This window comes from Electrophorus electricus, chromosome 6 (genome assembly GCF_013358815.1).
Source record: "Electrophorus electricus isolate fEleEle1 chromosome 6, fEleEle1.pri, whole genome shotgun sequence".
Lineage (NCBI taxonomy): Eukaryota > Metazoa > Chordata > Actinopteri > Gymnotiformes > Gymnotidae > Electrophorus > Electrophorus electricus.
This window is the reverse complement of record NC_049540.1, coordinates 12,255,857-12,273,298: the sequence shown is the minus strand read 5'-3', so window position 1 is coordinate 12,273,298 and position 17,442 is coordinate 12,255,857. Positions and strand designations below refer to the sequence as shown.

The 17,442-nt window shown below is 46.7% G+C and overlaps 1 protein-coding gene across 2 annotated transcripts in view; it reads right to left on the bottom strand.

Annotated features, from left to right (window-relative positions):
• flrt1a (fibronectin leucine rich transmembrane protein 1a) overlaps positions 1 to 17,094 on the bottom strand; it is a 37,261-nt gene extending 20,167 nt beyond the window's left edge. For both annotated transcript variants that reach the window (XR_004776136.1, XM_027017761.2), the window contains exon 1: positions 16,851 to 17,094. The gene's annotated coding sequence lies outside the window, so the exon portion shown is untranslated. The remainder of the gene's footprint in view (positions 1 to 16,850) is intronic.
• Between the last annotated feature and the right edge of the window lie 348 nt (positions 17,095 to 17,442).

Sequence of the window (17,442 nt, the reverse complement as noted above, 5' to 3'; positions counted from 1 at the left end):
TAGAGGGAGGATGAGGGAGCATGGAAAACAGTTGCCCTGAGACTGGAATGAGCAGTAAAATGAGAAGACGTGTCAGTTTTATGGCTTGGTGTTTATTACCTTGCTTTATTAAAATAATCTCCCCTCTCCCTCAACCCTCTCAACCCTCTCACACTTACCTGAGCCTCTCATTCTGATATGGAGTGACTGTTCACTCCAAAATGACTATGCAAAAAAGAGGAAAAAAGATTGTGTGTGTGTGTGAGCCATTTATTCGTTTGTCATTGTCATTTGAAATTAATTAGTCTAGGCAGTTTGCAGGAGGGCAAACAACTGGGGGATAAACACACACACAAGAACACACAAATACACACACACACACACACACACACAAATACATACACACACGAATACACAAACACACATACAGAAAAACCAACACACTCACGCAGATCCCATAAGATGTGACCAGACTCCTAACATAGCCAGCATAATAGCCATTCAGAGAGGCCGAGCAAGCGCGAGCAAGAGAAAGGGACAGAGTTATAACATGACAGAAATCAAATTCAGATTAAGCCGGCATTTCCACTGCCAGTGCATTTTCTCCCACTCAGAGGCCCCGGTTCCTTTCACCGTGCCCGGCTCCGCCGGACAATGGAGGTTTGAAAGAAAGAGAAGATGGAGAGAAGGTGGCATGGGGTGAAGCCACGCTCGCCTGCATCCCTCGCCCACTCCTGTCCGCCACCGAGCGCTCCTAATAGGAATGCTTTTAGCTCCGATAATTAGGAGTCGCCCGTATGCAGAGCGCCAACGCTCGATTTACCGCTGCCTCGTTCTCTGCCTTTCAGCTGGCTGCCTCGCGTTCTCACCGCTGCTGCAGCCATGCTGCCCCAATACCCCCCCCCCCAACCCCCCCCCCCTCTGATTCCGAGTCAGTCACTGTGACCCCCGGTGCCCCGCCTCCCCAGATTACTCTCCCGCCCCGGTCCCGTGCACTCTCTCCATCTTTCACAGCCGCCTGTCCGCCCTTCGAGGCAGTGCCATTTTGAGGCACTCGTGTAGGTTTTGCCTCCTCTCGCTCTCTATCTCTCTCTCTCTCTCTCTCTCTCTCGCTCCCCCTTCTTTTTGCGTCCGCAGTTGTTAGGGATGCTTGGAGCGAGATCGGTCCTGACGCGCCATATCAAGGCGGAGAGGAGGACAAAAAAAAATTGCTTCAAGGAGGTCTCAGGGAGGGAGATGAGGAGAATACAGCGGCGAGGCAAAGAGGATGCTGGCCTCCTCTCCAAGCTAACGGTCTCCGGAGAGGGAGGGAGGGAGACAGAGAGGCTGAAACTGAACAAGTAGGTGTGAGAGAGAGAGCGAGAGAGAGCGAGAGAGACAAAATACAAAGATTACAGGTGAGAGGAACATACATTTTGAAAGAGTGCACAGCGTTTCAACTGACAACGAGCCGTGAGGAGACGTGCGCCACGCACGTGCATGTCATAGGCACATCACGTGCACATGTGCGGCAACAGGCTCTCATTCATCCCCGACATGCCTGAAGGGCTGTATATATCGCTGCCGTGTCTACATGTGCCACGCAAGAATGCTGAGCGTAATTTGTGGCTGCGATGTGTGTAAGCTCACACGAGTGTGTGTGTGTGTGTGTGTGTGTGTGTGTGTGTTTAGCCCCTGCTGCTGGTGGTAGACAGGAGACAAAGGGAGTCGGGGGGTGGTGGAAGGTGGAGGGTTGGAAGTGCCGCTGTGTTCAGACTGATGCAGTCAGCCAGCTGAGCTCCACTAATCACTGGAGCCTGACACACACACACACACACACACACACACACACACGCGCTCGAACTACTAACCTTGGTCCAATACCACCCCACGCTCATGTCTTTCCCTCTCCCTTGCACAAACCGTAAAAAAAAAAACCTTTATCCTCACACCCACCCACACACACATCCTTATCTGAATTTCCCCAATCTCCTGTTTACTCTAACAACCAACCTTCCCCCACACACTGCTCTACCCCCCTGTAAATGATGCGGAGACTGGAAATAAACAGGCAATTTAAGTGCTGGACACCTCAGTGCTCCCTCTTCCTCCCTCTACCACACACACACACACACTCACACACACACACACACACACACACACACACACACACACACACACACACACACTCACCCTGCCGCTGCTGTCACACTCTGTCACACACAGGTTGAGGCAGGGAACAAGGTCACAGCACAGGGAGAGAGCGAGAGGGAGAGAGAGGGCAGGAGAGAAAAAGAGAAAGACGGGGGGGGGCTGTTCGCTGGAAGAGCAGTAGACTATAAGGCTGCGTAAAGTTCTGGGGGGGGCTGTTCGCTGGAAGAGCAGTAGACTATAAGGCTGCGTAAAGTTCTGGGGGGGGCTGTTCGCTGGAAGAGCAGTAGACTATAAGGCTGCGTAAAGTTCTGGGGGGGGCTGTTCGCTGGAAGAGCAGTAGACTATAAGGCTGCGTAAAGTTCTGGGGGGGGCTGTTCGCTGGAAGAGCAGTAGACTATAAGGCTGCGTAAAGTTCTGGGGGGGCTGTTCGCTGGAAGAGCAGTAGACTATAAGGCTGCGTAAAGTTCTGGGGGGGGCTGTTCGCTGGAAGAGCAGTAGACTATAAGGCTGCGTAAAGTTCTGGGGGGGCTGTTCGCTGGAAGAGCAGTAGACTATAAGGCTGCGTAAAGTTCTGGGGGGGGGCTGTTTGCTGGAAGAGCAGTAGACTATAAGGCTGCGTAAAGTTCTGGGGGGGGCTGTTCGCTGGAAGAGCAGTAGACTATAAGGCTGTGTAAAGTCCTGGGGGGGGGGGGGGGCTGTTCGCTGAAAGAGCAGTAGACTATAAGGCTGCGTAAAGTCCTGGGGGGGGGGGGGGCTGTTCGTTGAAAGAGCAGTAGACTATAAGGCTGCGTAAAGTCCTGGGGGGGGGGGGGCTGTTCGCTGAAAGAGCAGTAGACTATAAGGCTGCGTAAAGTCCTGTGAGCTGGGTTCTGCTTATTCACAGCTGCAAATACTTGCCTTACAGTGCTGAGCCTCTACACTGAACAAATGCACACACCCCCACACACACATATCCACACTCACACACCCACACAAACATATCCATGCTTTGCGATCAATAAGGCAGGTGTGTGAAATCAAATTGTGATTTGAGCTGCCAAAACAGCTCCAGTCGTCAAGCAGGTAGTGTGATGGTGTCTAGGTGTTCGTGTATGTGTGTGTGGGATAGACGAAAAGAGACTACAAACTCTTTCAAACTGGGATCTGGATTTGGAATATGCACACATTCTCCCAAGACAACTTCCCCTGTAGAAAGCACTCGGTACTTAGCTCAGAAAAGAAAAAGGTGTGTGTGTGTGTGTGTGTGTGTGTGTGTGTGTGTGTGTGTGTGTTTATGTTCTCTGCTCAGGCCTCAACAGTAGCGAAAACCCTAAGCTAACTTAATCACCTCATCAGCCTACCTCCATCCGCTCTCCCTGATCACTCCCTCTCTAGTCATGTGGAGGTACCAATGTGTGTGTGTTTGTGCGTGCACACCTCCCAGGAAGGCCTGCTACAGTCAGCCTTGGTCTCGAGACATGAATATGAAATGGCTGCAGACGCTGTGCGTGCATTTGTGTGCGCAAGCATGTGTGTCTGTGTGTGCTGGCCATGAATTATGAATAGGATCTAATGATTTAATGGGTATGCATGTTGACACATCCCACAGGCCTTGGGCCACTCGAGCCACTGTTCAGCCGTGTATAACACTGGCATTCCTGTGAAAGAGAGAGAGAGAGAGATAGATGGAGAGAAAGTGAAAGAGAGAGCGAGGGCGAGAGAGAGAGAGAAAGAGAGAGAGAGAGAGGGAATCTGACATGACTCTGTGGCTCTGGCACTCGCATGCATCGCATCCCCTTGTTCCTCTCCTCCTAATGTCTTTTCTTTTCCATCACTGTCGGTCCCCTATTCCCCTTCTTACCTCCATGATTAGGGAATGTTCCAGGCTCAGGCCCACAGTCCGAGTGCCACTCCCCGCTCGCCCAGTGGCTCTCGGCCTGGCTCGCCCTCTCCCTTTATCATCTATCTCTCTCTTTATCTGTCTTCCGCTCTTTTATTCCTCTCCCCCGTCGCGTCTCCCTGTGTTTGCCAAGGCCCGCCGCTGCCCATGTTCCCTCTATTTTCTTATTTCACTCCTTCTCCACCGTGGCCCTTCCATCCGTTCTCTCACACTCCGTGCCCCATGGCGACCCAAGTGCAGAGCTATATAAGTGATATCACACCTTTCACTGGAACTCATAAGGACCTTAAGACCGCCCCCCCGCACACACACACACACACACACACACACACAACCACTCCTCACCAACCCAGCATCCCCAAAATATCTCCTAATGTCCCCATAGTGACAATACAACATCCCCTATTGTCTCCCCAACATCCCTGGAATTTGTCCCCAATGTCCCTACAACTTTCCCATAATGTCACATCAACATCTCCCCAGTGTCCCAACAATGTCCCCCCAATATCCCGATAACGCCACAACAATGTCTCCCTAATGTCCCTACAATGCCCCCCTAATATCCCTACAATGTCACACCAAGGCCTCCCCACTGTTCCTACAATGCCCCCCAACATCCCCACAATGTCACACCAAGGCCTCCCCACTGTTCCTACAATGCCCCCCAACATCCCCACAATGTCACACCAAGGCCTCCCCACTGTTCCTACAATGCCCCCCAACATCCCCACAATGTCACACCAAGGCCTCCCCACTGTTCCTACAATGCCCCCCAACATCCCCACAATGTCACACCAAGGCCTCCCCACTGTTCCTACAATGTCCCCCAACATCCCCACAATGTCACACCAAGGCCTCCCCACTGTTCCTACAATGTCCCCCAACATCCCCACAATGTCACACCAAGGCCTCCCCACTGTTCCTACAATGTCCCCCAACATCCCCACAATGTCACACCAAGGCCTCCCCACTGTTCCTACAATGCCCCCCAACATCACCACAATGTCACACCAAGGCCTCCCCACTGTTCCTACAATGTCCCCCAACATCCCCACAATGTCACACCAAGGCCTCCCCACTGTTCCTACAATGCCCCCCAACATCCCCACAATGTCACACCAAGGCCTCCCCACTGTTCCTACAATGTCCCCCAACATCCCCACAATGTCACACCAAGGCCTCCCCACTGTTCCTACAATGCCCCCCAACATCCCCACAATGTCACACCAAGGCCTCCCCACTGTTCCTACAATGCCCCCCAACATCCCCACAATGTCACACCAAGGCCTCCCCACTGTTCCTACAATGCCCCCCAACATCCCCACAATGTCACACCAAGGCCTCCCCACTGTTCCTACAATGTCCCCCAACATCCCCACAATGTCACACCAAGGCCTCCCCACTGTTCCTACAATGCCCCCCAACATCCCCACAATGTCACACCAAGGCCTCCCCACTGTTCCTACAATGCCCCCCAACATCCCCACAATGTCACACCAAGGCCTCCCCACTGTTCCTACAATGTCCCCCAACATCCCCACAATGTCACACCAAGGCCTCCCCACTGTTCCTACAATGCCCCCAACATCCCCACAATGTCACACCAAGGCCTCCCCACTGTTCCTACAATGTCCCCCAACATCCCCACAATGTCACACCAAGGCCTCCCCACTGTTCCTACAATGTCCCCCAACATCCCCACAATGTCACACCAAGGCCTCCCCACTGTTCCTACAATGTCCCCCAACATCCCCACAATGTCACACCAAGGCCTCCCCACTGTTCCTACAATGTCCCCCAACATCCCCAATACACCCCTGCAACCCTCAGCCTCCCCCTCAATATTCAAGCAACATTTAGTCAACATCTGTGCTGATCCAATTAGTTCTTATCCTTCCAAAACAGCAGGAGTGACTGGACTGCGTCCATCTCCATATGGCTGTCTTTGACTTATGGACCCCAGTTAAAAAGACCCCTTTTGTCTTCGACACTTAGCAAAATTGAGTTTCACCCAATGCAGACTCAATTTGTGGGAAGCTGTTAATGCAGTGTGTGTGGGTGTGTGTGTGTGTGTCGGAGGGGGTGGAGTGATGATCAAAAGGTGGCACTGTAAAAGTTTTGGCTATGCGCGGTTGTTGCCATGCTCCATATGACCTGAAGCTGGGCTGACCCAGCGTGCAATAAAGGACTATGGAAGAAATAAGGATGATGATTTCACCGTAAACTGAATTATACTGAGCGCTCCAAAGCAGGCTGTGGTGTAACCTAGCAGGCTTGCAGTGGTGACTTCATCCAGGTGATTATATGGTTTCGAAAGGTGGTTCATTATTTCAGGTGTTCCAGCTTTGAAAGCCTCTCGTCTCGACAGCTGGAGTTGTTGGAGAGGTGTTTGCTTTGAGTTCGGGTCCTGCACCAAGCGGCTGATTGGCTCCTTGAGTAAAGCAACAAGGACAAGGTCTATTTACATACAGTAAACAGCATAATTATATGAGGAAGTATAAACAACAGTTGCATGTGCACTTGGTGCTGCTCCTGTTCCTATCACATCCCATGCCTGCGGTTTGCCATCGTTGTTATTATTGTTATTATTTTGTCTTTCTTGGCTAAAGGAGAGTAAACTGTGGATTGGCCAGCAAAAATGCAGCTGAACAATTCCAAATTGCGATTCCTTTTCATGAAAAAAATATGAGGACTATACCAGATAAATAAATAAATAATTTTAAGACGACAGACTTGAGACATAGTGGTAATTTCCTATGATGCATTTGTGTTGCAAATGCAGATTCACTTATAGTAATAGCATTATCACAATGTGATATAAAATGAGATGGAAAACAATTCCACAAATGCACAATGCCTTTGCTGAGCTGTTTGAATCCAGCAGGCTATGTGTCCTCTTATTCCCCTATGCAGCAGAGCTGCTCCAGGATTTGTCCAAAATAAGCACAATTTAATGAGTGACGTCAGTTGGCCAGTAGCATATTAGACTGTGTGCTTGGCACGTTGTGTGTGTGTGTGTGTGTGTGTGTGTGTGTGTGTGTGTGAGAGCGTGAGGGGGTCTCATACTTGCTCTCCGCACTGACTCTCTGTGTGAACTCTACTAAGTAAAGCTCTGGCTCGCTGACTGCGTGAAGTTTATTTTGCGTGCACATAGCCCAAAGCAGGCAGTGAACAGAAGCACATCTTTCACTCTGGCATGACAGCACACGAGCGTTTGTTTATGTGTGTGTGTATGTGTGTGTGTGCACGTATGTTACACCTCTCAACTGCGTAAGGTTCACCTGGGCTGGAGCTGCTCTCATTGGATATGTGCACTGGCTTCATCTTAAATTCATTTGACACCTCTCGGCTTGTCTCTGTATCGCTACCTCTCTGTCTCTCTCTGTCTGTCCCTCTATCTCTTTGTGTGTGTCTCTCTCTATCGCTCTGGTACTGCGATCGCGATCCGCTGATGTAATCCCGTTAAGGCCAGGCCTCACGGATTATCGCATTACGTCACGCTTATGTGGCGGGGTTCGTGCTTTTTAACATAGACTGTTTGATAACAACAGCCTGATTGGGAAGGGGGAGGTGCTAGGGGGAGGTGCTAGGGTGTACTCACTGATCGACACATTGATTGATTTGGCACAGATTGAGAAACAGCACAGATGGGCTCTTAGATTGTCCTGGTGAGGGACTGACGGTAACCACCCAGTAACACATTCTGCTGTGTTCATCGCAACCAGCATATTATTCTCCACTGATGGGAGTCATTTCCATATGCCTCGAAATGGGATGCATGTTGCTGGCACTATAATCATCACAAATTACAGGACACGATCTAAATAATACAACTCGCTCTACATACTACGGCATCACAGCCTGGGAAAGGTGAAATCTCCTGGCGTGGTGTGAGGAATGTGGGAAATTAGCCATCTTCCCAGTTAACTGATTATTAATGAGTTTAAGAGAAAAATGTCGCCTCATTCACAACCTAACTCTGCATCCCGCTCAGCGGTCGAGTGATTAAGTAGAACCCTGTGTGTGTGTGTGTGTGTGTGTGTGTGTTCGTGTTTGTGTGTGTCTGCATGCGCATGTATGTTAATGTGAAAGCTGTCACTGCCTGAAGTGGAACCCTGCAACCCCAGCATATGCTAATCAAATCAAGATAGCTTATCATTAATTAGTGGCGATAGCTAAAAATAGCCGATGCTGGGGAAATTGGTTGGCTAGGGAGAGGAGGTGCAGAGGTCTACACAGCTGTCTCGATCCTTTTACACTGAGAAGGCTCCTGCTGAAACATGTCTGCTCTCTTCTCTGTCGTTCTTTCGTCTACAGCTTGCTCGAACATAGTTCCTTGCACTAACGTTGTCCTTATCAAGAGCCAACATTCCCAGTCAGAATTAATTGCAATAAACCTGGTTTCAGATCATCCCCGCTTTGTCTGTCCCGTAGGCTTCTTTTTACCCACTTCTCTCCACTAGTCCACTAGGGTGTGCGCGCACGTGTGTATTTAGTGTGTGTGTGTGTGTGTGTGTGTGTGTGTGTGTGTGTGTGTGTGTGTGTGTGTGTGTACATGTGTATGTGTAGTGTAGGTTCTCCTTATTTTTGACGTAGTCTAGTGTAGGTTAGTATTATTTAAAAGTGACTTGAGACTGACGTTCAGGTTAGTTGGGTTTGTATCAGAGGTGGGGATGCAGACGATTAATGCAGCATCTAAAGCTGCAATGTAATCTTTTACACAAGCCAAGCACCTGGAATGCAATAATGCAGCCTAGAGACTTTTCTGTCATTTTGTCTTTTCTTTCTCTCTCTTGCACGCACACACACACACACACACACACACACACACACACACACACACACACACACACACACACACACACACACACACACACACACTGCTCTTAAAACAAATCAGAAACAGCACAAACAGGACTGAATCAGCAACTCACATCCTCACCTTTGCTTCACGTCTTTACACAATCCAGGTCTAGATGCAGAGGCTATTTTTTGAAACATTTCAGTCTGTCGCTTTTAAGATCAAATGAATTTTACAAATTTGACATACAGTTTGCAGATTAATCTCATTTGCATGTTTTCCTCCTGAGAACCAGGTTGACTAATAGATTCGGCTCGAGCGACCTGTACCCCTAAAGATTTACTACACACCTCTGTAGGAACCACATGGGTTTCAACATTACTTTTTAGTGTTACTCGTGAAAGGGTCCCCCGCTAGGCTACTGGAAAGGCAGTGTAAAAACCATTAGGTCATGAAAGACCATTATCTGTGTACTTAAGGGAATTGGTGCCATTTTATGTGCAATGTTTTCTATTGCATTTTATACTTTTTTTGTAAACAAATTTTGATACAGTGCTGATAGCTTCACAGACCCAGCATCAGTCACACGATCTCTGCTCTGCTTAAAAAGCAGGGCTTTGAATCAAGAATTCAAGGGGCAGTCTGATATTCCTGCCTGACTTGGAAATTTAGAAATCAATTTTACATCAGTTCTGCATCACGTTGCATAATAGATTCTAGACGCGCTGAAATGGGAAATCTAGAGGACTATCAAGTGGGTGGAAAAAGCAAAGAAAAAAAAATTGTTTAAAAAGTACCAGAATAAACAAGTGCTACAAGCAAATCAAGAATAAAGGCCAACTGGTGGCCTTATGTCTAAATCATGCAGGAAGACCAAACCAACTGTGCAATTTCAGTATTCTTTAATGGTCTCCGAGGACAGTCCAGAAAAACCACGGGGCTGGGTATCAGTGGATAAAAAAAACAACAAAACCACACTTTAAAGTGAAAGACCTCTGGATGTCAGGGGGTAGCTGCCCAGAAAAGGTGCATGCAGTGGGGGACGACGATGACTTGCTAACTTGATCTGTGCGTTTGGGGCGGTCCTCGTAGTGGAAGTTGTTGAATGAATTAAGACAATATTCCGAAGGCAAGTAGAGATCAGAATATTTAGTCTTGCAGCCCGGTGCGTTGTCTGAAGAAGGTGTGCAGGGGTAGCTTTTGAAAGCCGGTGGTCCTAATCCACTCAGTGTATTCTGGGGCACATGAGTGTGTCTCTTTGTGTATGTGTGTGTGCTATTTAAGAACCTGCGAGTCCTGACAGCTATACCGTTTCAGTTTCGCATCTAAACCCAATGTTACAATCCGCTACCTCAAAGCTTTGCCCACTGCAGCTATGATCTGCCCTGCTTCATTTGCCAAGCTAAAAGGGTGCATGCGTGCGTGCTCGTGTGTGTGTCTATGTGTGCAAATGCCTCTGCATAGCCATAGTGATGCTCCGGGAAGATCAGACTGTAATATCTGTGTAATACAAATGTAATGCCTATGTAATAAATGAGGACATATATTTAATAAAAGCGCAACAGTGCTATAATAAGCATTATATTTGGTCTGTGGGGTTTTACAGATCAAAATGTACAATTACAATTACTGCAAACTGTATTTCAATGATCATAATTCTGCATCTCTAAGAGTTCTTGCGTTGATCCTTCTCATGGTGTGTGTGTGTGTGTGTGTGTGTGTGTGTGTGTGTGTGTGTGTGCTATGTCAGTGTGAGAGAGGTCATCTCCTGTGTGAGTTTCCATGCACTGGTTAAAATCCTTCCTACCCTGGCACGGTCACTGTGCCCTACTGACTGCCAGCTGTCACATAGAGAGAGAAAGAGAGAAAGAGAGAGAGAGAGAGAGAGAGAGAGAGAGAGAGAGAGAGAGAGAGCAAAAAAGCAGAATGGAGGGGAGGATGGGAGCGGAAGACAAAATAATGTGTGGGGGGGGGGGGGATCAGCGCGAGGGCGCGCACCCTCAGGCTCAGCCGCTCTCTCCTGTCTTTTCTCCCCGATGACACAGGCAACATGGCGGCCCGACAGGGACTGACAAAGAGAGAGATGGAGGGAGAGAGACGGGCATCAGCTTTCGCATAATCCCAGAGAAAATGAGAGAGAGGTGGAGGTGGTGGGAGGGGTGGAGAGCACTGGCTGCTCTAGCCGAGAGACCGAGTCCAGATTTCTTTCTTTCTCCGCTGTCCTTAATATAAAGTCACCATGGAGACTTATCTCTTTTTATTTTCCTTTTTTGGAAGAAAATGTTCCAGACTTCCCTTGTTCTCGGTAGCTCCCTATTATAGTCAAAAAGAAAGTGTTTCTTTGTGCCTCTTTTTAATTTTATTCCTCATCCGTACCGTTTCTCTGAGAAATGGTGATAAATAAGGATCCTTGGTTTGGCTCTGCTTTTCTCTCTCTATCCATCCATGTCAGTTTTGTCTCTTTTCGTGTTATTGTTTCATTTACATTACTGATTCATAGTGGTTTAATTTTGCTGCACAGTGCTTTGACAATATACTGACCAGGCCTTCCACTTGAGAGAGACAGGCACATGAATGGAACAGAGAGAGAGAGAGACAGGCACGTGAATGGAAAGCAAGACGGGCGAGTGAGAGGTTAACTGAAGTCGAAGAACAGAGCAGATGAAAGGAGGGAAGCAAGCGACTCTAAATGGAGGGAATTAGCTTGTGTCCTGTATGTTTTCAGCCCCATGTGCAGCTGTGGACATCTTTCAGAGGTACGCTATGATGCAGGGTAATTAGGCATCGCTGTCTTTACAGACACTGACCCTTAGTCTTCACACATCAGCCATTCAGAGTGTTTCCCACTATAATTAGAATGCTGGAGAAAGGACAAGGCTCTACTATATAAACACTGTCCTCAGTTCTTTATTTGCCTTTCGTACGACAATGGATGTAAGTGAAGTTATAAGATTTGCAGAGGACAACTCGTTTGGGGGGGGGGGGGGGGGGCAGGATTCATTCTGCCACAATATTTTATCTCAGGATTTGAGCATGCCAAAGAACATCTACCTCACGTGTACCATCCTCCCTTGGCCAATAAGCCCCTTCCCAATGTGGGTGACAGGTGGAAGGAACACAGCTGTAGAGTGATGAAAACTGACCTTGTCCCAAAGGAGAATAGAAGCAGGACTCTCTGGCTGTTCTCAACTCTCTTGGCTGATGAAAGCTTCCTAAAGACTACTGAGGCTTGTCAATAGTGGTGTTGCGCTAAAGTCTACTCAGTCAGTTGGACGCACGAGCATACCTGAGGTAGAGCTGAAAAAACGACATAAAGTATTGGGCCACCACAAGCCTCCGGAAAGAGCTTCAGTGCGCTTTGGCAGGTCTCTGGAACTTTCTACAAGTCCCTGGAACTGTACTGCAGGGAGTCTTCTACGATTTTCTCAATTGGTGTTTTGATGATGATGGTGATTGGAGAGCATTGTCTACCATGTTGGTTCAAAATGTCCCATAAGATTGAACTGGCTTTGAGATTTGGTGACTGTAAAAGCCATAGCTTATCACCTCATGGTCATACTCATCAAACCATACCATAACCACTCATGCCTTGTGTCTGGGGGCAGTGTCAGTCTGGAGGAGAACACTCCAATCAGGACAGTTTCATCACTGGATAAAGGTGATGAGTCTGAATAATTCTGTATTGATTTGCATTGACTGTTGACTCTAAGGGCATAATTGGACATGAACTGTGATGCCCTCGAGGTCAAGCATTCAGGCCTGTGACCTTCTCTTGGTCCTTTCACTTTACATATTACACTAATATACAAGAATCATCATATGTGCTTTTTTAACCACAATTTCCAGCAATTTTTCCCCTATGCATCTAAATGCAGATGTTGCGCTAGTCTAGAAACAGTCCAGAAACACGAATCAGCTGAATAGTTTTGTTCCTGCCTCAGTAATGAGCCTCTTTCAAAGTTGCCAGGATCTTTTCCTCTTCCCATCTTGATCCAATATCAAGGTCAGCTGTGCCAGCTCAGCATTTTAACAGTTCTCTCAACAGTATCTATGTTCTAAAATACCTGAACTCATTGCTCAGACCATTACATGTATTTTTTTGGATCCTTATATATTTGAATCAAATTGAAATGTCGACTTCAGAAAGAAACATGAGCATATCTCTACAAATGAAACAAACCATGTTTTTTTTCACACCAATAAAATAAGAATGCATTTATCACAATATATATGCTGTGGTCTGTGATTCATCCAAAGACTGCAGAAAATGAGCAGAAAATGTGTAATTATTAAATGAATACAATATGGATTTTTTTTTCGGTAATTCTTTATATTTCAGACAATGTTTGAATTTATCACGCTGCATAGTTATTATCTAAATATGCCTAGATTTATAGTTGGAAGGGTGTCTACACACTCTGGCTGTAATGGAGAACATGGTGATAGTGTGTACAGCAGGTGGAGAATATAAACTGCTTGCATTACATGCACATGTATGTACATATACAGCTGCCACCACTTTGAGTTATAATCCTTTATGGCGCAGGGAAGTAAACTAATTGAAATCATCTGATGAGTTTGTGCTCTATGATCGCAGCCCTGGGAGGCCAATAGCTCTCAATAATCAGCCTGGACTGTAAACCCACAACAACATGCATTTGCTTACTTGAAGTATGACTTTATAAGACTGTACACTGACAAAGCTCATAGTCACAGACCTTCTGGTGGCACTGGAAATGGTAAACGTTGTACAAACAATGTTATATTATTTAACACGTGATAAAACGTGTCCAAACATGTCCAAAGAGTATGACAGAGAATCCAGTTATTGAAACTACATTCATTTCCAAAAGCTCACATTAGTTACACATACTGGCCTGCCTCTCATAGTCTGATGGCTCATGACATTTTCAACCAGTGTTGCCTGAATCCCAGTTGAACAATCCCACTCCACCTGATCCTCTTCCTCTAACCCCACCCTCTCCTCATCCTCATCCTCTAACCCTACCCTCTCCTCATCCTCGTCCTCTAACCCCACCCTCTCACTCTTCCTCTAACTCCACCCACTCCTCTCTTCCTCTAACTCCACCCTCTCCTCACTCTCGTCCTCTAACCCCACCCTCACTCTTCCTCTAACCCCACCCTCTCACCCTCTTCCTCTAACCCCACCCTCTCCTCATCCTCGTCCTCTAACCCCACCCTCTCCTCACTCTCTTTCTCTAACCCCACCCTCTCATCCGCTTCTCCTAACCCCGCCCTCTCCTCATCCTCTAACCCTGCCCTCTCACCCTCTTCCTCTAACCCCACCCTCTCTTCCTCTAACCCCACCCTCTCTTCCTCTAACCCCGCCCTCTCACCCTCTTCCTCTAACCCCGCCCTCTCCTCATCTTCTTATACTATGTCTCCCATCTTTTTCCATTGTACAATTAGACCCACATGCCTCTCAAAATAGCTACTGTTGCTTCCTGTTAATTTATGTTCTTGTTTACAGTAATGTGTGTCTCAAAAGACATGTTGTTTTGATTTCATTTATCTAATGACCTGGGAGTAACAAAACTGAAAAGCTCTTTAGTATTTGTCCTGCTGAGGTCTGTCACTAATTCCCCAATATATGCATATTCTGTCTTAATCTTACCAAAATGTGGCTTCAAAATTGATCTTAATTGTTTTTCTTAAATGTGGGGAATTGTGTACAGTGTTGTGCAGAAAGTGTCTAATGGTTTGTAATAAAAGGTTTAGTAAAATGTATTCAGTTTTGCACCCGATACATGAAAAAGAAACCTGAGTGTCACAGACTGAGATTAGAGTAGCAGTGTTCAATAACAACGTGTACGCAATCGAAAATAAACTGTACACATGAGACTGTATTGACTGCATCATACAGTACACCTGTCTGAAAGTATCTGCACTTGTCATGTTTCTGTACCCATTTATTCCGATTTTTCCTTTAATTTGTTCAAACTTCATTACTGTTTTCTCATTGATTGACTGGACTATGTGTTAGCGATTAACCTTGTTAGTATTTAAACCATGACATCTTTGTGCTGTGTGTTTCAACATAGTGACTGGAGCTCCATCTTTTAAATGGCAGCTTTCTGCATGCAAATCTAAGTTAACTGTGCTTTGCGATGAATGCTAGCAATAAAAAAAATAATTAGTAAAGACTCAGACCATCTTTTTTGAGTGGATTTAAATACTGCACTCACACGCTCACTCACATTAACAATTCACTCCCTGGCACACGTATATAAAAGAGACAGATATTGTGTTGGGGGTGGGGGGGTGTCATCATATGCACTCATGTTGCATGTTTACAGCTAAGTGTGTGTCCCTTGGTGTTAGGGAAGCTGCAAACATGAAGCAGTCTTCTGGAAAGAGAACCAAAGGGGGGGTTAGTAGAGAAAGGACATGCTTAGACAGGGAATGACTGGTCAGAGCAAAGCGCATACTCCATCACCATCAGGGAAGAAACTTAGGCCCAAGCAGAGAAGAGGGGAGAGAGAGAGAGAGAGAGAGAGAGAGAGAGAGAGAGAGAGAGAGAGAGAGAGAGAGAGAGAGAGAGAGAGAGAACAGCACTTCTTGAAAATCCTCATTAAAAAAATAAATAAAAAACTCATATAATTGGTGGCATAAAAGCCCAACGCTGAGCATTTGGAAAGGAGCAGGTGCTCTTTCCAAATCTGATATAGCAACATTCAATTAATGACATGATTTATCATCTCCATTTGAAATAAATATTCATAATGAAAGTGTGACAGAACACTCGGTCAGCATCTGTTACGGATGTATGCTAAGCAGAGAGAATACCAGAATCTCATTCATGTGGTTTTAGGCCTACTCTGTGAGGATGAGCTTAACTGATGGCCTATTCAGGTAGTTTCTTTTTGATAAGCATAGCGAACGATATATGCCCTCAAGACCCTTGAGAGAATAAGATTATACCAGTATAATTTAGTAATTAAAGGAAGTAGTAATTTGTGTTCGTCTCGACACAAATGGCATCTGCTGAGAAAAAGAAAAATAGCAACATAGGAAGGGAATAAACATTTGGTTAGGTGTTAGGCAATCAGCCTTTACAAGCACACACTTGAGTATATGTGCCTGATTTCAACTTAATGTAGCTACCGCGCAGCAAGAGTGCTCAGAGCGGCCCAACCCACGCAGTCGCCACACAATTAGCGTTACCATTCTTAACAACGGAAAAGCTCAAGGCCGTGGTAAGGCATAGTCACTCAAAAGCTAAAGGCTTATTACACCCCTCAGACGAGCATGTCGCCTCGTGTCATTGCTTAACTTACAGCAACCTACACGTGTAGCCCTTAGGTAATGTCCTGTGTAGCCCACCTAGGGACCGGGTGCATCGCAACAACGTTGACAGCGGCGAGCACATTTCGTTTAGTCTTAGCTCATGTCGAGCTCAAAACGACCACGGCTTCGTTTCGGACATAATGTTCCCCACGCGTAGATAAGAAGGTAAAGGGGTCGCGGTAGAAGAAGGGTACCGACACTCAACCTGTTCGATGCACTTCCTCGCATGTATGAGCCGTGCATACGCGCTCGGTACGTTGCCGTTAAATAGACATGTACACATTTGCAGCAGTGAGCTAGACGAAGAAAACGGAATAACGACTCAACTTGTTTTCGGTCTGTCTCAGCTGTGTCCCCAGTTTGGCTTCCTGTAGCCAAGAGAAATCTCAATTTCACAACCGGGTTTATAAAAGGAACATATGACTAAAGCTCAAGAACTCAGACAGTTACCTGGCTATATAACTTATGTGCATATATTCTCTTTATTTTAGGTTGAGCTATTTTAGTCACCAAGCATGTAGTTCACATGTCAGCAAAAACCATAAAGGGAAAAAGTCGTGGCAGGTGTTTTTTGTGCGATAGTTGTTCCCTCGTCATTACATTCTGTGTGCGCTAAACAAGACGGTTGCATGTTTCTTTAAATTATTCAGAGCCTTCGCATTTAAACAACGACGTGCGGTGATACACGAATTTTATCGGTGAAAGCTATTTTACATTATGTCGAAGGACGAATGTATTCTGCAGTCTTACCTTTTCAGTAGTGAGCTTTTCCTGTGCCTTTCTCTCCTCTCATTACTCTGCTCGCATCTGTTTTTTGGTGTTTTCCGCGCAATAAGTTCCACTGCACGGTGTCATTAATTTAGCGATAGAGGATATGCTAGCCTTAACTGGACTGTAGTCCCAAATTAAGTCGCCCGTCCAATCTAGCCTTAGTCAGTCATCATCATTTCAGTCATGTTCCAGCCTCCCTCTCTCTCTCTCTCTCTCTCTCTCTCTCTCTCTCTCTCTCTCTCTCTCTGTGTGTGTGTGTGTGTCCCTGTCCTACGACCATCCAATAGCCTATACTGGCTTTCTGTTGAAACCGGCTGCGTAGCACTACAACACTGCACTAAATGAATAACAGGCATGTGGTAACGCCGTGAATACAGCGGCTTGGGCTCACCCTCTGTCTCAGTCTCACGAGCCGGAATCACAGAGCGCGCAGCACCGTCTCAGAAGGTTTCCACTCGTCCGCCTTTGTTTTGTGTCATTTAGTTACAACGGACCGGATATAAAGGTAAAGCTGATTATACTAAGGTAGAGGGATATGGGGTTTGTTCTTTAAGGGATTATTGCAGGGTAC